We start from the raw sequence: 22,292 nt of genomic DNA, 5'->3' as shown, positions 1-22,292 counted from the left end.
GTTTTAATTGAATGAGTTCAATTTGATTTAAATCAAGCCAATTCACAACATATAAACTTGAAATATATGGTAAGATAAAGGTTGTGCAATAATACAGAGAAAGCCCCAACAATCAAATGACCCCCTATGAGCAAGAACTTGGCAACAGTGGGAAGGAAAAACTCCATTTTCGGCAGAAGCAGAATCAGGGAGGGGCCATCTGCCTCCACCGGTTGGGGTAAGAAAATGAAACTAAACTACAGGAAGACAAAGAGGAAAGATGTTCATGATATATATGAAACTTTCCGCTAGCCCTGAATAAAGTATTGTTTTTGACAGGAAAGTATTGTTTCGTTCATGTTTATTCCACGAGGTGGACAGCAGGAATAAAACAAACCAGATACTAAGAAATAAAGTATACAATGAAATTTTCTCGATATGCTAAAATTCCCACTGAGACTGGATAAGATTTTTCTAAAACTGGTCAAAATACAATTCTCTTCATGCACAGAAATCCCACCCAGTCCCACAACCCAGGACGAATATTCCTTGTGTGTTCTTGAGCTGGACAGAAATTCCTCTTGCTGAGCGGGGTCCATGCCAGCCTCGTGCCAGGCAGACGAGGAACCTCCTGTCCCAGTCTCGTCCGTCCACTGGGTCCATCACATCCCAGCCCAGTTCGCATTCTGCATTGGAGTCCGTCGCTCGATACCACCGCGGCTCCTCTCACGTCATCACCTGTAAGTAAAAACAAATAGGAGCCAGAACCATCATCCCGGAAGCTGCCCTGGCTTGTAGCCATGGCGACCCTCTCCCAACACGGCTGCACCCAGTGAACAACAGTGAGACACTACTGACAAATGCAGGCAGTGGTATACATCTGCCCTGCTGTCAATCACACACGTTGTCTCCTACTGTCGCCGTTCCTGCTGTCGGGACTGGGTCACCACATCACGCTGACCGTTCTCCAGACGAGGCGTCGCACCCCCCACGATCACGCAGGGGCTCCCTCTTTTCCACCTGGCCTTCATGCGTTCCTCTTCCAATCTAGGGCCTCTCTCCTTCCAGTGCTCAGCTTGCTTCCTTTTAATACGACCTTTAAACAGCTGAAAGGACACCTCTGGACACACCCATGCCTCAACATGTGATCACTATCAGCTAATTTGTCCCATTGCCAGCCAATCCACAGTGGATTAAAACAATCTAAAATAACACACTGAAACAATGTGATACAAACAGAATAAAATCATGCAAATAAAAACTAAAATCAGAAGAAAAAATATATAAACGATGAATACAAATTTCTACTGTGTGAAACATTTTCACTCTTTGGATATTTTTCATTTCTTACAATCAGAATTCTCCAATAGATTTGTAGAAGAAAATTATTTTCTTTCATGCATCACCAACTGAACCTTTTATGTTAACGTCTCAATCTCCAGCCTAACCTCATTGAATTTTGCTTAGCAAAGTACTTTTCAACTCTAATAATTAGTAAGATTATATTTCTTATCATCTGTTGGTCGTCTGACCTGATAAACTTCAATGAACATTATAACACAGGAGTGATTGTCTCTAAAAATGGGCTCCTGCACGCTTGCAGACATTTTTCCATCACAACTTATGGATGATGAATGATTTGATTAAAGCTGTGAAACATTACTGATAAACTTCAGGTGATGTTACATTAAAGCCAATTTTCTATTAAAATCAGGGACTTTTCTAACTGACCTCTGACCTTTGAGCAGTAGTGTGTACTGTATGCTTGTATGTAACTGTATCTGACCTGGATTTTATCACCAGTTTCAAATAAGAATCTTCTTTAAAGTCTGTCTTTCAATACAAATGAAGTTAAACTTTATCAAGGCTGATGGTAAACTGTCCCTAACAAGTCCACATTATTGCGTGCTCATTGACTTTCTCCTATCAAAGCTGTTTAACAAGTCCACCTTATACATGCTTATTAATCTATCACGCTTATCAGTGGCTCATGGTTGCTTAAAGCCTATGTCTGAACTTGAGCACAGAGGCAGAGCATCATTCAATCTTGGCAGCAGCTCCAGGATGACAAACTCCACTTTCTCTGCAGCAAGACAGCTCATAACTTTTTAACAGTCTCTCCCTGTCCTCATACTTCTATATATTCTTCTGTAATAGATAACTATACACTATCATTGTAATCAATCTACACTACAGCTCAAAAGTTTGAAGTCAATTTTCACCTGGTTTATAACCATGTGATCGGTCCACACAGGAGCGATTGTTGATAAAATTTGGCGCACGTATAAATGTGTAGACATTTCCTAATGCATCATGGGTGATTTAACGTAAATGATTCATTAAACACACATCTGTGAAAACATTACTGATAAATTTCATGTAATATTATGTTAAAGTAAATGTAAATTATTAATTAAAATACGACTGTTTCAATCTGACCACAAACCTTTGAGCAGTAGTGTGTATTGTATGCATGTGTCTGTCTGTATCTGATCAGGATTTTGTCATCAGTGTCAACAAAACGCTCATTTTTTAGCTGTGTCCATCATCAAAATTGAGTTGGAGTGTTTTAACTCTGATGGCAATCTCTCCCTAACAAGTCCACTTTATTGCGTGCTCATTTTCTCCTATTAGTGGCTCATAGGAGTCTAACTAATGAACTGTATGCATGTTTCCTAATCTGTCACGCTTCTCAGTGGCTCATGGTTGCTTAAGGCCTATGTCTGTACTTGACCACAGAGGCAGAGCATCATTCAACCTGCCAGCTGCCTATCTTGGGAGCTTTTCAAGGATGACAGACTCCACTTTCTCTGCAGCAAGACAGCTCATAACTTTTTTACAGTGTCTCCCTGTCCTCATACTTCTATATATTCTTCTGTAATAGATAACTATACACTATCATTGCAATCTACACTACAGCTCAAAAGTTGGAAGTCAATTTTCACCTGGTTTATAACCATGTGATCGGTCCATACAGCAGTGATTGTTTCTAAAATTTGGCTTACGTATAAGTGTGTAGACATTTCCTAATGCATCATGGGTGATTTAACTTAAATGAGTCATTAAACACACATCTGTCAAAAAATTTCTGGTAAAAGTTGCGTAATTTTATGTTAAAGCAAATATAATTTTACAATTAAGACAAGAATATTTGAATCTGACCACAAACCTTTGAGCAGTAGTGTGTGTTGTATGCATGTGTCTGTCTGTATCTGATCAGGATTTTGTCATCAGTGTCAACAAAACACTCATTTTTTTAGCTGTGTCCATCATCAAAATTGAGTTGGAGTGTTTTAACTCTGATGGCAATCTCTCCCTAACAAGTCCACTTTATTGCGTGCTCATTTTCTCCTATTAGTGGCTCATAGGAGTCTAACTAATGAACTGTATGCATGTTTTCTAATCTGTCACGCTTATCAGTGGCTCATGGTTGCTTAAAGCCTATGTCTGTACTTGAGCACAGAGGCAGAGCATCATTCAATCTTGGCAGCAGCTCCAGGATGACAAACTCCACTTTCTCTGCATCAAGACAGCTCATAACTTTTTAACAGTCTCTCCTGATAGTCTCATATCATCTGCTCTAATCAATAACCATACACTATCATTACAATGTAGACTACAGCTCAGAAGTCTGAGGTGAATTAGAAATGTCTTTTTTTCTGAATAAACTCAAATTTGGTTTCAGATTGAATCACAGCAATTTATCAAAATAATCATATAAATGCTTAATATTAACACTGATCACAAATCATGAATGATTTTAATAGAATATCTACAGAGGTGTTCAGAGACCCATTTTCAGCAATAATCCCTCCTGTGTTCAGTGGTACATTGTCTTATCTAATGCAAGCTTAACACATTAAAGCCTAACTTATCACTCAAAACTGCTTTTTAAAGATTTTTGCACAAACTGAAACTATTGTGGTGATTAAAGAAACAATAAATGTGTCTGGATCATCCCAGTGTTTGTTTTTAACCTCATGAAACCAAGTTTCCATTTTCCTCTAAAGGGGCTGCAACACCCAGCTGCACAAAACCTTCACTTTTTTTAACAGTTTCACTCTTTGAATATTTTTGATTTCTTACAATCAGAATTCTCCAATAGATTTGTAGAAGAAAATTATTTTCTTTCATGCATCACCAACTGAATCTTTTATGTTAACGTCTCAATCTCCAGCCTAACCTCATTGAATTTTGCTTAGCAAAGTACTTTTCAACTCTAATAATTAGTAAGATTATATTTCTTATCATCTGTTGGTCGTCTGACCTGATAAACTTCAATGAACATTATAACACAGGAGTGATTGTCTCTAAAAATGGGCTCCTGCACGCTTGCAGACATTTTTCCATCACAACTTATGGATGATGAAGGATTTGATTAAAGCTGTGAAACATTACTGATAAACTTCATGTGATGTTACATTAAAGCCAATTTTTTATTAAAATCAGGGACTTTTCTAACTGACCTCTGACCTTTGAGCAGTAGTGTGTACTGTATGCTTGTATGTAACTGTATCTGACCTGGATTTTATCACCAGTTTCAAATAAGAATCTTCTTTAAAGTCTGTCTTTCAATACAAATGAAGTTAAACTTTATCAAGGCTGATGGTAAACTGTCCCTAACAAGTCCACTTTATTGCGTGCTCATTGACTTTCTCCTATCAGAGCTGTTTAACAAGTCCACCTTATACATGCTTATTAATCTATCACACTTATCAGTGGCTCATGGTTGCTTAAGGCCTATGTCTGTACTTGACCACAGAGGCAGAGCATCATTCAACCTGCCAGCTGTCTATCTTGGGAGCTTTTCAAGGATGACAGACTCCACTTTCTCTGCAGCAAGACAGCTCATAACTTTTTTACAGTGTCTCCCTGTCCTCATACTTCTATATATTCTTCTGTAATAGATAACTATACACTATCATTGCAATCAATCTACACTACAGCTCAAAAGTTTGAATTAAATTTTCACCTGGTTTATAACCATGTGATCGGTCCACACAGGAGCGATTGTTGATAAAAATCGGCCCATGTATTAGTGTGTAGACATTTCCTAATGCATCATGGGTGATTTAACGTAAATGATTCATTAAACACACATCTGTGAAAACATTACTAAAATTGAGTTTATGGCAATCTTTCCCTAACATGTTCAGTTTATTGCGTGCTCATCAATCTACTCTGCAGCTCAAAAAAGTTTGAAGTCAGTTAGAAACGTCTTTTTTTCTTAAAAAACAAGATTTGCTTTTACATTTTGTAAATTAATTGTTAATGCAAATAAATATTATTCCTTAAAACTTGCATAGATCACCAATTATGAATGATGATTGATTAAATATTAACTGGTGTATGGATTACAACAATAATAGCGAGTGTGTAGATTATATTACCTTTCCTCAGTTTATCACATTAAATCTCAGCTTACTAGTGACCCAGCAGTTTTCCAAGTACAGAAGCGCTAATCAACATATTTTTTTCAAGTAATATAAAAATCAATTTTATATATTACCTTTTTAAACATCCCATTTTTCTTTCTAATGTCATTAAAACAAGTTTGCACATTTGTATAACAACAGTTGGACCTCCAGATCTTTCAAGCTTTCAGTTTTTTTCTCAGTGTCACACATGGATTAGTTTTCGTCTCTTTCAATAAGAAAGTCAAATCTTCAAACCCTAAAGCAATCTTTGTTTCTTTCAATCATCCTAATATTTTTAATCTCCTGTAATATAATTGCAGTTAACCAGGGCTTAGCTACTCTGATCTACAGTGATTTTGGGGGTGTGGATACCTATTTTTTTTCACAGGTGCAGAGCCTTTTTCTACAAAATTACGAATAAACTGCATTTTTTAAAAGTACCATTAACATAAATGTAGACTGACAAGTAACTCAACCTTTAACACAGTGATCAGTAGAGAAGAAAGAAAATAACCCATTTCAAGATGTCTAGTTCAGATCAAAATTATTGTTCTGATTAAGGAAATAGTAAATCTGGCCGCATTATTGTCCTGATCCTCCAATTTTCCCTTTCCAATGTGACTAAATAAAATTCAACTTTTTTTTTAAATAAAAGCAGTTGCACACCCAGATATTTCTTACAGTAAGAATCCTCCAACAACCTTTCAAAAGAAACATTTTTTGTCTTTCCTCAATTTTGAGACCAACTGAACCCACAAACCTGAAGCTGCAGACCCCAAACTAACCAAATGTAATGTTTCCTTAATCAGCACAGTCATTTTTAAGTCTTTATGTGTTATGTTTACTCACAGTTTTGATGCTTGCTTCTTCGACTTGATCCACGATTAGCTCTGCACCATCGCTCTGCTGTTTCCTCTCTCCTCATGCTTCTCCTTCATGCGTCCTGTCCTCAGATATAATCCAAGCAGCCTCCTTGTTTCCTCCTTGACTTGTATTCGCAAAATTTCCAGTTAAATTAAGAGTAATCCAGAAAAGTTTTCTTGCTTCAAAAGCTCTTCCAGTTGCCTGTCTTCTTGTCCTCCTTCAAATGTGCATTTTATATATTTGTATTTATTTGACTTCATATTGCCATGACAACACAAAAGCAGGTGGTTCTGTCCTCTGCTGGTGTTCCATAATGATGTAAAAGTATGTTAATAATCTTTAAACAGACACTCACTGATCCTGTAAGAGCAGGAATTTAACTACAAACCCTCATAGTTCCCATCAGTATCATTCATTCTGCTCTGCCTCAATGGTCACAGTGGCTGGTTTAAGTACGTTTGCCCCATAGAAATCCACTGATGTTCAGTGAGTCCCTTTGATAGACATTCATAATTTTCAGGGTGCATGAGTGTTGTATCTCCATCTCATCCTAAACATTTTACCAACATGTAAAAGGCATACGTCCACAAGATTTTGATTTGTTTCATTTTAATTGAAACTTATTTTATTCTAAATAAATGTGTGAGATGGCCCTCAGGCCTCTAAATCCACGTCCAGGTTTGGGTGACTTCTTGGATTAGGGGAGTATTATTTAGAGCAATGTTTATCACTTTGGTTAATCGCTCAACTAAGGCTGTTTTTGTTCAGTCTTTTTCTAACTGAACTTTCACATTTAACATGCTAATTGAAGCCTGTAGAGTCTGAGCTGTAGCTCTTTTGCTTTCTATATTGTACAGTCTGACTTAGGGGTGAATTTGCTGGGATTGATGACTGTGTTGCATGTTTTGAATAATCTTACTCAGAGTAGACTTTTGGTGTAAGCTGATAGTGAATGAAAAAATTATAAAAAGCTGCTGTGGGTTTAATTTTCCAAGAGAAGTAATGCACACAATGCAGAGACAAGCGCACGGGGGATATCCAAATTCTAGGAAGGCAGCCTGCTGCTGTACACAGGCAGATTCTTCTCAGTCAGAGTTCTTAACAACTTGACTGTTTTCTCAAATCACATAAAGACTGCTGTTTCCATTCTGGGAAGTCTACTCATTGGTGTAGGCAGCTCTTCAAATTATAAGTAGCTATATATGAGCAGCTATATTAGCTTTGACTTAACATATGTTAAATATTATACTTTCCTGGTTTAAAATTTATGATGGCTCAAAATTCAAACCTTACAAATGAAAACCCTGAATCATCACCACTTGTGTGAACTACAAGGGTGCCATCATTTTTCTTTTCAATCTATTAAGTGCTACATTTTACACACTGAGCAAGAAAGGAAGTAAGCTCTTCATGGTGACCCCAGAAATTTTAATGTATCACTTTCTAACATACGGCTGACACTGCTCGACATCTTACAGTGCAGTATAAGAGTCCCGCTACAAGGAGACACTAAAGACACTAAAGGCTTTCAAACCAACAGTTTCTGCTTCCAAAGCGGCGCCAACCGTTAATAGTCGACGTTGGTTGCACACAGATGTTTTGCTTTGGCACGAGCTTAAACAATTGAGTTGAATTAACACAAGTTATTCATATTCAATAAACCTGTGCAATTTGTGTTGATAAAATATGATTGAAACATGTTTTGGTGAAGTAATTTGAGCTCTTGGAATATTTTAACACTTTATTCCAACACTATTCAGTGACAAACAAACAAGACACTACATTTTCTGAAATATTTGTGGGGTTTTTCTTGTTTGTTTTTATACTACTTGAAAACTAAAGTGACCCTCCAATGTGATGACAGTGCCAGCGGTGGCCCACAGCTCATTTAACGCTTTCTCCTAATTGGCTCATAATAGTCTCTCATATGTATGAACTATGTAGGCTATCTCTATTTTGAAATAATGAGTGGGCAATGAGAGCATCTCCTCACTGTGTACTTTACTGACAACAGGACAACAGGGAATACAGAGAACTGACTGAGGACTTTTTCCAACTGGTGCCAGCAGAACCACTTCCAGATCAACACTCCGAAAACCAAGGAGCAGGTAGTGGACTCCACCTACACCAGTGAACATCCAGAGAATGGGCATTACGATAGCTGACTCATATAAGTGATCTGACCAATAAACTGATCTGGAGTAACAACAGAGAGTCCAGCTACACAAAAGGATAAAGATGGTTGTATTTGCAACAGAGACGTCTTTTGGAAGGGATTTGGAAGGGAGCAGGGAGAGCTCCTGAAGACCTTCTCAGACGCTGTGGTGGTATTGTCCATGTTTTATGGTGTGGTCTGCTGGGGATAGGAAGAAATTGAACAGGTTCATCAAGAAAACTAGCTCTGTTCTGGGATGTCCTCTTGACCCAGTGGAGGTAGTTATCTCTGTCAGATAACAGCTCCCACCCCATACAGGTCACTCTGACAACACTAAGCAGTCCCTTCAGTGACAGGCTGCTGCACCCACAGTGTGCAAAGGGGACATTTTGGAGGCCTTTCCCTCCAGCTGTTGTCAGACTGTACACTGCACAACAGCAGTGAATGTACACCACATATGCACACACTGGGGTCTTTACATATATCAGTGTGCAATACTAAATACCTGCTACTATAAACACCCAAACACTGCACTATGAAATGTTTCATTCTTCTTCTTCTTATGTATGTATACAGATATATATATAGATAGATGGCTATAGATATAGATATATAGACTTACATATATAAGTACATATCTATTTCTTAGTCTATATTTCTTCTATTTTTGCATTATTGCTGTCAGGTATGCTGTGTGTTCATTTGTTCCTGCCTTGTGTCCTCTGCTGCAGTAGCAATTTGAATTTCCCAACTCTGGGACTAACAAAGGTTATCTTATCTGAAATGTATCTAAACCCAGCTGATATCTGGCTACATTTTCTGCTGAGCATCCAAATCACACTGAAGTTTACACACTGTATAATGCCTGATTTCTTGTAAATATTTAACGATGGCCTTATGAAATATATATTGATAAAATGTTTACCAGGCCACAGTGAACAATGAAAAATAAAATTAAAACAAATAATTGAAAACACTGAAAAACACTCACAAATATATTTTTTAGAGATGACGCATTTGTCTTAACCTGGTTATGCTGTACCATCCAGATGAAGACGTGAGCCAAAGAGCCTTTACGTTTCATTTAATGACTGTAGTGGCAATTCCTTTGTTTGACAAGTCAAACATACCAAAATCAAAAATCCACAAGCCACTGCTGCACTGAGATATTGTTTTGTACGCAGGCAAAAGAAGTCCATTGTCCAAACTTGAAAACTGCGTTTTGATGGTTTATTTATCCAGTTTGGCAAGCAATAACAAGATCCAATGTTTTTGTTACCTCCTGCTGCTTCTCCTGCGCTGGTAAAAAAAACCATTGGCCCACCCCAGTGCATGCTGGTCCTATACCAGTTGCTTTATTTATAGAAAACAAAATGGCCCTACAGCTCTTCCTGACCAATTTAACAAATTAACATCAAACAAACTTTGAAACAAAATATTAACCAACAAATAACTTATAAATAAACCCCAAAATATAAGTAAACTAACAACAAACTTTAACTAATTTCAAAATAATAAAAAATAAGAACAAATAGCTCCAACACTCCGGCCCCTAATTGTGCATACAATCACAATTACTTTAAAGTCCCAAAAGGAGGAGCTATTCCCTTAAGCAGGTCCTTAATCTTTGCGAATGATCTTCATCACGATGAGGCTTCCAGTAGCAAAAGAAGTTTTGTCACTGGCCTTTCCAAAACACTGGTCTTTGTTTGTAGTCTCACAGAACGCACCAAGCCTTTTGCATCCTGGTTTACACTTAAGACTTTCGCCATCATCCACGATCCTCTTGGTGCTGTAGCGTCTGCAATTAAAACTACATCTCCAGGTATAAGACATCTTTTAGTCCTCATCCATTTTTGTCTTTCTTGCATCAGAGGTAGGTACTCAAAAAGCCATCTCTTCCAGAACAACTCTGCCATGTACTGTACCTGTTTCCACCTTTTCCTGACATACACATCACTTGGATCAAACAGTCCTGGTGGTAAAACTGGTTTATTTTTCAGCAACAACAAGTGATTGGGTGTCAGTGCTTCAAGATCATTTGAGTCATCTGAAACTCTAGTAATGGGTCTGTCGTTCAATATAGCTTCAACCTCACAGAAGACTGTTTGGAGTCCTTCATCATCCAAAACTTGCTCTTTGAGAACTGAGGCTAAAATACTCTTTATTGAACGAATGAGGCGCTCCCACACACCGCCTTGGTGAGAAGCTGCTGGGATGTTAAAGTTCCATTTCATGCCATCTTGAACAAAAGCCTTTTGAATTTTAGCATGGTCCAGCTCAGTCAAACTTTCTTTCAACTCTCGATTCGCCCCAACAAAATTTGTAGCATTATCAGATCTAATGGTCGAAACTGGGCCTCGTCTACAGATGAACCTCCGCACAGCATTTATACAGGAGTCTGTATCAAGTGTACATGCAATCTCCAGATGTACTGCACGACTGGTGAAACAAGTAAAAAGAACTCCATACCTTTTAAGGAGACTTCGTCCTCTTTTAACACTTATAGGTCCAAAATAGTCCACTCCAACATTTGTGAATGGAGCTGTGTCTGGCAGGACTCTCTCTTCAGGCAGATCCGCCATCTTTTGTTCAACAAACTTTCCTCTGTTGCGTCTACACATGATACAACGAGAGATGATTTTCCTGGCAGCAGAATTTGCATTCAATATCCAGTATTTTTGTCTTAGTTTTGACAGCATGTGTGCTCTTCCTGCATGTCCCAACCTTTGATGGATATGGCATAAAATCAGTGTTGACACATGCATATCTTTTGTCAAAATTGCAGGATGCTTTACTTCCATAGGCATGGCTGCTTTATTCAATCGGCCACCCACTCTGAGGATTCCTGCATCCAACACTGGATCAAGTTTGTAAAGACAACTTCCTTTGGAGACTCCTTTGAGGCCATTGCTGATTAAAGCCATTTCAGTTTTAAATTTCTGTTGTTGCGCATATTGAATAATAGCTTGTTCTGCCTTTGCCAAATCTTCTGAAGTCAGATTTCCTTTCTTCAAAGTGGTCTTAAATCTTTCCATTCTTATCTCCACTTCTTTCTGACTTTCCAGATCATTCTTATTCAAACCTGCAGCAAGCAACTCTATCCTCTTCTGCGCCAGCAACACCAAGGCCTCTTTCAGCTTTAAAAGCCAGGCTACAGAGATTTTAAGTTTTGCCCAAGACGAGAAGTAATGGATAAGATAGTTGGTAGGATTTTGCAATTCCTTCACAATGACATTCATTGTCAGGTCCCTTTTGACCTCTGGGTCATCTGCAGAAATTACACTGTACTCCACATCCAGTTTAGGCCATTCCCTTTCTGACTTGTAGAGAAATTCTGGCCCTTTTATCCATCTTCTACATTTGAGAAAATCCCCAGCACTCATGCCTCTGGATGCATCATCTGCAGGATTCTCCTTGGAAGAAACATATCTCCACTGATTCACATCGGTTGCTTCTCGAATGACAGCAATTCTGTTTGCAACAAAAGTATTAAATCTTCTGCTTTCATTGGAGATGTATTTCAGTACTGTTGTACTATCAGTCCAAAAAACTGATTTTTCCAACCTTATCTGCAGCTCTTTTTGCAGAAGCATATTCACTCGAACTGCAAGAACTGCAGCCGTCAATTCCAGCCTGGGAATTGTAGTTTGCTTGAGAGGAGCAACTCTAGCCTTCCCCAGGATAAAAGCAACATGCGTGATGTTATTCTTTTCCAACTTTAAATATGACACGGTTCCATAACCATCTTGACTTGCATCGGAAAAATGATGAAGTTGTGCCTTATCTGGTCTTCCAAAACAACTTGGTTTAATGCAACGTTCCACTTTGAACTTTGAAATCAGCTGGAGATCCTCCAGCCAATCACGCCACCGCTGGGAAAGTGAGTGGGGAATAACTTCATCCCACTTCAAATTTTGTCGGCAAAGCTCTTGTAGCAACAGTTTAGCTGGCATACTGAAGGGAGACAAGATTCCCAAAGGATCATACAGTGAGCTGACCACAGACAAAATGCCCCTTCTAGTTGTTGGACGGTCCTGCAGGGAGGTTCTGAACTGGAACTTGTCTGTTTCTATGCACCACTGTAAACCCAGTGCTCTCTCAACTGGAAGTTGATCTGTGTCCAAATCCAGAGCCTTAATTTCCTTCGCTCTTCTTTCCTCTGGGATTGACATGAGCACTGCGCGACTGTTGCTGATCCATTTTGAAAGCTTAAATCCTCCTTTAGCGCAGATATCTGTCAGCCTTTTCACCATGTGCACTGCCTCCTCTTCTGAAGCAACAGATTTCAAACAATCATCCACATAAAAGTTTCTTTTGACTGTATCAACCACTTCAGCTGGAAACTGTTGTGCATTGTCATCTGCAGTTCTCTGTAGAGCATAATTTGCACAGCTTGGTGAAGATACTGCTCCAAACAAATGCACCTTCATCCGGTATTCCTGTGCCGACCTTGTAGTGTCGCCATGTTGCCACCACAGGAAACGGAGAAAGTTGACGTGTTTTTCTGAGACGTGAACTTGGTGAAACATGGAATCAATGTCTGCCATTAATGCAACAGGCTCTTGTCTAAATCTGATCAGAACTCCAACCAGCGAGCTTGTGAGATCAGGTCCCTGTAGAAGCTGGCTGTTCAATGATGCTCCTTTATAAGTTGTTCCACAGTCAAATACAACTCTTAACTTGCCCTTTGTGGGATGATACACTCCGTGATGAGGGATGTACCACACCTTTCCATCGTCTTTGTGCAACTCATCTGCAGACACAAGCTCGGCATATCCTTGTTCAAGCATGTTGTTTACACATTCAGTGTATTCATCCTTATAATGAGCATCCTTTTCAAATCTCCGTCTGAGACTCTGGAGACGCTGCTCCGCGACACAGAGGTTATTTGGCAAGCTGGGACCTTCTCTCCTGAAAGGCAAATCAATGTGATAATGATTTCCAAAAAGTTTTATTGAACTACTAACAATATCCATGAAACACATATCCTCTCTGGACATTTCAGTCTGCTCCTCTGAGGATCTTTCATTAAAATCATGATTGTACTGTTTAATCAACATTTCTTCAAGACGCTCAACAGAAATCCTATTGGCTGTTACAGCAGTGCAGTTGTTTTTATTTCCACTGTTACTTCCAGTGCGCAGGGGACCATTTATGACCCAGCCAACTTTTGTTTTTACAGCATAAGGTCCACCCTCCACACTGTTTATCACCTTCCATGGCTCTAAAACATTGGAAGCATCAGTGCCTATCAGTAGCTCCACCTCTGCATCAATGTTGTGAAGTTTAACAGGTTTAAGATGAGGCCACTGATCGATGTCACCTTGCTGGGGAATATTGACTGTAGAAACTGGCATGGTCTTTTGAGTCAAAACATCTGGCAATGGCATGAAATCATTTGCTTCCAAACCAGACACTTCCAAACCAGACAGAACTTGTGCACTTACAATCCTATCTTGACTCATTGTTCTCAAAAGGATATTGGTCTTTTTACCTTTTAGATTCAGTCTTTTTGCCAGGGTTTCTGTACAGAATGTACCGGAACTTCCAGAATCCAAAAATGCATAGGTTTGCACGATTTTATTGCTCTTTTGGCTCTTAACTTGAACTGGAACTATAGGAAAAACTGCATCAACTTCATGACCGGCCCCAATATGCCCACATGTCTGAGTGGTTGCAGTTGACAAGTTGACATTAGAGCTTGTCATCTGTTGAGTTTGTTCTGAGGGTGCACCTGGATCTTTTCGCTCTATATGAAGAACCCCTGGGTGCTTTTGGTGACACACATTGCAATCCAAACGACTCCTACAGTCTTTGCTTGTGTGACCAACTTTTAAACAACCAAAACAAATTCCCCTTTCCTTGATAAAAGTCAACTTATCCCGATGCATTTTTGCTTTAAACTGCTTACAATTCTCTAGTAAATGATTGCTGTGTGAACAAAACAAACAACTGTGCAGAACAGTGGGATTTGTTCTGCTTCCAGTTGATTGAGCTTTGACTCCTGGAACTGTACTGACATTAGTGGCAAAACTACTTCCCTTTTTTCTTTGCTTGGTGGAACTTGAAACTTTAAAGCTGCTTCCAGATTGCGAGTCTTGGATGTTGCCAAACACTGGATCTGATGCTACTTTCACCTGTTTTATTATGAAGGCAACCAGATCAGTGAACACTGCTCTGTGACCATTTTGTTCCTGCAGTTCATAGGCAACCACTCTCCATTTTTCCCTCAATTTGTATGGAAGTTTCATAACAATCATTCTCATATTTGAGGGCAAATCCAACTCCTTCATATAAACAACTTGCTGTGTTAGATTCGAACATCCTTGAAGAAAAAGAGAGAATGACTGTAGACCTTTCACATCCTCACTTTTAATAGGTGCCCAAGTCACAATCCACTCCATATATGCAGAGGCAATTTTATTTTCGTTCCCAAAATGTTCTTCAAGAAGATATTTGGCTGTGGAATAGCCCTGCTCAGGAGGTAAATGCTGACAACTATGCACCAAGTCTTTAGGCTGCCCCCTAGTGAACTGCTCTAAAAAATGCAAACAGTCGCTCCAGTTGTCAGTTTTAGCTTCCACTCCATTTTCAAAGGCATTCATAAATGATCTGTACTGTAAAGGGTCTCCATCAAACATAGGGATGTTTCTGGCTGGGAGGACAGAAGATAAATTTTGTTTTACAAGCAAATTAGTGATGTCATTTTGTTTTTGCATAATATTGACAATCTCCTTCGTGCAATTCTCAGTCAAAGTAGGAGACTGAGGCTGTGTTTGCTGCGTCACTTGAGCTGAATCATCCACCTGATGTTGGCTTTGACTTTGTCTAGGTATGATTACTTGTGATTCAGATGCAGAATTTGTACCAGAGTAATCTCTTTTTGCCGGAACAAATGTATCAGCACAAGGATTTAAACTAGGCGCTTCTTGTACGTGCCCTCTTTCAAAATAAGAGTTCATTCCATCAGAACGCTCAGCGCTACAAACTGAGTTTATTTTTAAGACAGGGAGCTTTGCATTGGTTGCTGCCAGCTCCGTTTCCAAGGATAATTTCTCCTTTTCTTTTCTCAATTTTTCCTCTTGCGCTTCAATAGAATGTTTTTTCTTTAATGCAGCGAGTCGCTCCATGAGCGCTGCTTTGTCAGCCGCAGCTTTAATGCGTGCGGAAGATGTTGATGACATTCGACTTTGCTGTGACAAGGTTTTTGAAGGTGGCTTTACACTTGAGATATTAGAGACACTGTCTTCGGGATTTATTTCATCCACACTTTCAACAGCTTGATCATTAAGAGCAGTATTGCTTTGTTCAGTATACGGCTCGCCTGCTTCCTGCAACCAAACCTTTACTTTGTCCATAAAAACAGAGAATGCTGTCACCTTAGACTGAAAATGTGCGCTTTGCCTTTTCACTTCATCTTCAGGCAGTGGCAAACTTAAAAAGGATTCTTGCAAAGCATTTGCATCTTGATAGCATTTAATAAACTTCCCGAATTCAGAAGACACTTCCTTAACGTTCTCACGTGAAGTCATTAAAGCGGAAATTTTCCCCATGTACTTAGATGCTTGCTTACACATTGAACTCCGCTTTTCTTGGCATGTCTTTATATACAAATCCAAACCTTTTGGTGTAAATTTGATGCTTCTTTTCTCTGCTTGCATCTCTTGTTTACTCTTAATATCCGACATTTTATTGTCCTCTTGGATTATTTCAAACATTATAAAGATGCACAGCACACTGAGAATCCATAGCATAGGGAACAAACATGACATCCATTTACCTGCTGATTGCAGCGTACAAACATTTCCACAGAGGGCGTTGGCATGTTTCAATTAGCGATCTAATTATGCACCAATTTAGTACATCAAAACTCAGTTCATCAGTCTTTGTAGTGAAATAATGTCTTTAAACTCCAATAGCTTCACCGTTTTCCTTTACGGCTTAAAACAATATTATCACTCACCAGTTTTGATGAACGAGTGACATGTTGATCCAGGCCTCAACATCAAATCTGTCGGGAGTACTCACAGATGATCCAGTAAGGCTTTTATTCGAGTTCGACGGTGATCCTTGAAATCCATATATCCAACATATCCATTAATGAAGGATTATTCCTTTGTCCACGGGCTGGTTTTTTACTTTATGTAGTGGCAATTCCTTTGTTTGACAAGTCAAACATACCAAAATCAAAAATCCACAAGCCACTGCTGCACTGAGATATTGTTTTGTACGCAGGCAAAAGAAGTCCATTGTCCAAACTTGAAAACTGCGTTTTGATGGTTTATTTATCCAGTTTGGCAAGCAATAACAAGATCCAATGTTTTTGTTACCTCCTGCTGCTTCTCCTGCGCTGGTAAAAAAAAAACATTGGCCCACCCCAGTGCATGCTGGTCCTATACCAGTTGCTTTATTTATAGAAAACAAAATGGCCCTACAGCTCTTCCTGACCAATTTAACAAATTAACATCAAACAAACTTTGAAACAAAATATTAACCAACAAATAACTTATAAATAAACCCCAAAATATAAGTAAACTAACAACAAACTTTAACTAATTTCAAAATAATAAAAAATAAGAACAAATAGCTCCAACAATGACCTTACCTTTTCCTACATATGAGAAATGAGCTGGTGTGAAGTAAATCGGGTTTTGTATATCTGTAGCCTCAGATGAGCATGAAATTTCATTTTTGACTTGACCTGCTTAACAGCAGTCTCAAATGTTAAAGTCTGTGTTAGGATGTGGAGGATGTGCCTGAAATGTTTGTTAAAACAAATAACTGGACCTTACTTGTTAAGCTCAATGTTCTCACTGTCACATGGAGAAATAAATGTTTTTTTCCTTAATAAATATACATTAATTTTAGGTCTAAAGTGTCTAAAATCTGCAGTTTTGGAACTTTCCATGTAGGACAACAAATGTTAACAGTACCAAATTCATGGAACACGTCATGTGGAATGAAAACTGTCTCTGGCCTGAAATGGATAAAAATGAGGGTGTAAACCTTTATTGTTTTGATGGATAGAAGTGTATGTTATACGAAACCATTTTAATGAAAAGAAAATCAATTCTGAATCAGTTCTATACACCATTAAACTGGTGTTCTGCATTCACAGACAATAGAATAATAAACTGGGTGTACAAGAGTTGTTATGGAGGACCTTGTGGTCCTCCATATCTGCTACTCAAACCAAGAAACGCAGGGAAGAAAGAGAGGAAAAACTCAGAATTGAGAGGAAGGAAAGCCAGCATACTTACCTGCTGGAAGTCCGCAGTCGAGTGGCTGGATGAAGGAGAGAAGCAACGTCGGCTAAACACTCACCGTTCATCTGGAGAGCTGCTGCAGTTCCAACACCAGCGTGTGTTCGGCTTTGTGAAACAGAGCAACGGTCAGGTTTTTGGAGAGGATGGGAAAAGTCCGAGGACCAGGACAAGATTCCGGTAGATGGCGAGCGAATCACGCTGAGGACAAGTCACCCCGAAGAAGATATACACCCACACATACGTTCCAATTACACTCAAAGACCGTTGAAGTTGGCTGTTGTCAACGTAACTTGAATTCTTAAAGGGCCCCAACGAGTAAATTTATTTTGTTTAAGTGTGCACACTATTTATTTTATTTTATACTTTTTTTCCTGTACAAATTGGACACAAATTTTTTACACTTTGTAACAATACAAGAGTGGCTACTCAAAAGTTATCAACACTGTCTCCGAGTCATATATGTATGACTATGTGCACCTTAGCATATGCTACTTCCGGTGGTGAAACTCCTGCAGGGCGCTTCGTTTCCGGTGTGATATTCGCGTCTTGTTTACCGTCGGGTTTTCAAAAAAAAAAAGTCAACCAAATGGATGAATCAAGCAGCGAGTTACATTTCTCAAGATGTCTTGGGCATTTACCGAATATATCTGTAGATGATGTTCATCGACTTGTCGATTTTTTTCCCTTGCCCCTCAGAGCAAAAGAGAGAAGGAATTGAAATTTCTCAGTATTTGCATATAGAGTTCCCTCGTTTATCGCGGGTGTTATGTTCTAAAAATAACCAGCGATAGGTGAAATCTGTGAAGTAGCCAGCTTTATTTTTTACAATTATTTTAGATGTTTTAAGGCTGTAAAACCCGTCACTACACACTTACACTTTTCTCAGACAGGCATGAACAGTTTCACACTTTTCTCTCTTGTTTAAACTCTCAAAGTTCAAACCTGTAAAAAAAACGAAAAAAAAAAACAAGTCCATTATAGAATGAAACCAAAGATCAAAACCTGTTTTCAGTCCCAAACATTTATTTGAGAAATAAACATACAGTATATTTGTTTTTCTATAAATAATAATGACAGATTTTTAGAACTAATGAATTTAACTTTAAGCTTAATTGCTTAATTTAAGCTTAATGCACTTTATAATCTGTTGCGCGGTATGGTTAAAAAAAAAAATAACTTCTACCTTTCTGTAGTGTGACCAGAAGTCCAACTTCAGGTGCCTTTGACGGTGCAAAACGTTTCGTCGACATTGTTGTGTTTGTTGGGGAGAAAACTTACAAACATACAGTACAGCACTTGAGAGTCACACTGCTAGTGATCGATGTAGCGATCTGTACTGTACAGGAGACGGCACGGAGATCGACAGTGATCTACAGCCAATCAGGACGCAGACACAATGCGCTTTAAAAAAAAAAAAAAAAAAAGCATACAAAAGTGCACTAAAAGCAAGGCTGCAAAAGGTGAACTGCATTATAGCGAGGGACCACTGTAATTGTGAAGATAAGTCACAACATACCCTTCGTAAATACTAATATATAGAAACCCTTACCAGCAATCATTCATGTATTTTTTTATATCCTGTGGCTTTTTTTTCACGGTTTGTTGACATGCTGTGTAGGTGTGTACTGATATCGACATAACGGAGAAACATCTGGCTTTGACGATTGTTCATCTGTAGTTTGAATGCTGGACGTTTGCCTGTTTAAATCATAAGAACTGTCACTATACAGAGATGTGCTTCCGAGTGTGGACGATGTGTCTTCTGCATGCAGTAATGCAGTTCTGCTTGTGCTGAGTGATGTAAACAAACAATCGATCTACGCTCTTCAAACATCAAAATTGATCACTTGATTTTTTTTATGACACAGCAATGGTGAGTGTTCCCACCCTCTGCTCTTTGTAACTTAACGTAATCTTTCTGTTTTCGTATTTTGGACATGATTTTTTGAGTCCACCTTCGCAGTGTTAAGTGACGGCTGTGTGCAGGCAGGAAAAGGACCCAAAGTGCAGACTCCAGAGACAAACGTAAACTCAAACAGCTTTAATGCTGAACTCAAACAGAACAAAAGTAAGAATCCAAATAACTTACATGGGCAGACAAAACACACAGCTAGATAAGGGTAGATCGCAACACGGACAAACTGAAACACAGGGCTTAAATACACAAGGGAAGGCAAATCAGGCTTAACGAGACAAAGGAAGCAAAACCAGACACATTTACATGAGACACGGATTTTCAAAGTAAAACAGGAAACAACACAGACTGAACTATAGACACAGACTCTGACTGGACACAGAGAGACATAAACCATAAGACAGAACTCCAACAAAGAAACCAAAGACTAGAAATGATAAGTAACATAATAAACTCAAAACTCTGGGTCAACGACCTAGGCATCCTAACACGCAGTAGCAATGGACTGCAAAATAAAGCTACCGGAAATGTACAACCCTACATCCGGTCTTAAAACAGGAAGTTAGCATTTTCTCGTGCACAGGGTCTATTGCTGCTCAATACTTTGGCTCCTCACGAATTTGGTGTCTTCTGATTCTGGCCAGGGTCTTATTACAAGCCCAAGTAGTTATTGTGCTGTAATTCACCTTTACATCTCTAAAGTTGGTTACATATGGCATACAAGAGTTAATGGTGGCACTGACAGCAAGATCATCATCCATATTACACTCCACACAAACTGTCTCACTGGCACGTGAACATTAAAATCTGGTAGCACAGGCAGCAAAAATCTTTTTTTCTGCTTTCTTTTACATGACTGGGGGGAGGTGCCACCCCATCATGAGGGCATTTATTAATTCACTTCTTCTACACTTCTGCGAGAATCTCCGCTTTAAATGTATCTTTCCAATTCAAGGTATCCTGCCACTTTAGATCTCCTTTCACTATGGAACAAGCAGAGTTTTCATATAAGCTATGCAAAGCATCTGCTTCTGATTGCAAAGCCTCTTTACACACCTGTTCAAATGAGAGAGGTCATGCCTTAACAGACACCGGAGGTGAAACCTGCACCGGGTGTATCTCACCCTCTATGAGCCCCAAAACAAACTGATCATGCATGTACAGGTCGGCACGCCGAGGGTCTTGTGGCTCTTTTATCTGCAGGCGATAACCTCTCTATCTCCCTTAAATGTAAAGTGGACTTTCTAATAGGCTCTTCTAGCCTTTGTCTGCAGTCATAAAACATGGCACACAAGGTACCCACAGCTGTTTCGTCCCCATACAGTTCTTTAAGTTGAAGAAAGATCTTATCTGGCGTATCCCGCTGCACTTGCTCCAAAATAAGAATTTCACGTTGTGGTTCTCCTAATGCACTCAGCACAAAGTCACGCTGCTGTTCTATAGACCACTTTTGTCATGTTTCGGCTGTGTGCAGGCAGGAATTGGACCCAAACGCAAACTCACTGGAACCAGGACTGAACTCAAAATGGCAGCTTTTATTGCTGAACACAAAACACACACAGGGCGCAACACACAGCATGAGGGAGATCACAACACTGACACAGAGAAACACAGGGCTTAAATCCACTGGGAAATAATGAGGGGAATGAGACACAGAAGGAGAGCACAGCTGGGGGAAATCAGAACTGACGAGACAAGGAAGCAAAGTAGGGCTGTGTCCCAATTCAGGGTCTACACGCTTGAAGTACGCATTCTAAGTGCGATTACGTCACCGCCACGCGACGACGGCTGTCCCAATTCGAAGTGTACTGCAAATGCATACTCCAAATGCACCGTCGATTTCCCCAAATATCAAGCGTGGTCCGGTGCACGCTTTGTGGTCCCATATATCCCACAATTCATAGCGCGGCGGTGGGTGTGGATAATTTTACCGCAAAATACAGCAGAAGGGAGAAGGGAGCGGCTGAAGAGTGAACTGTCAAAAGTAAGTACTGAATATGACGTCACTTATTTATGTGCGGATGTTTAATAATGAAGAACATTAAAACATTGCTGTTGGCCACATGTCGGCAAAGTTGTGTGACATTAGTGATGTTTGTACTTTCAGCGTTAACTTGGTTTTAATGCCTTTACTTTAAAATATACACCGTTCAATAGTCGACCTTAATCTTACAGAGAATGTGATGATTTTATGGATAATTAAAGTCAGTCATATATCAATAAACACAACAAGCTGAAAGTCAGTGATGCTGCTCGGTTTGCAGTCCTGAATATCACGGCACAAGCAGGATTCACTGCACTGTTAATGTTAGCTCTGTTATATTGCTGCCTCTGTTCGGTGGTGTTGAGCCAAACGGACTTTAACGTGTGTTTGAACGAGCTGACGGTTCACTCGTTACGCTGAAAGAAAGATGCTTTAATCACAGGAGTCGCACATGTGTCCACTGTACCATCTGGGAAATCTTCTTGTTTCGTAATAACACAAACACTAAATCCTCCTTCTCTTGTGCTGTTTTGTAGCAGTGTATACACCTGAGACTGTCACCTGTCTGTCTGTCCTGCACTCTCTCTCTGTTTCTTTCTCTCTGATTGTGGAATAAAAGTATGAACATGTATTTATAAGTTACACTTGTGTTTGAATCCTGCAGCTTATCACACATTTGATTTCCATGTGTGACAACTGCAAGTGTCCA

Source organism: Neolamprologus brichardi, chromosome 7, assembly GCF_056152115.1.
Source record: "Neolamprologus brichardi isolate AB-2024 chromosome 7, ASM5615211v1, whole genome shotgun sequence".
Lineage (NCBI taxonomy): Eukaryota > Metazoa > Chordata > Actinopteri > Cichliformes > Cichlidae > Neolamprologus > Neolamprologus brichardi.
The sequence above is the reverse complement of the archived record's forward strand: the minus strand, read 5'-3'. Positions refer to the sequence as shown.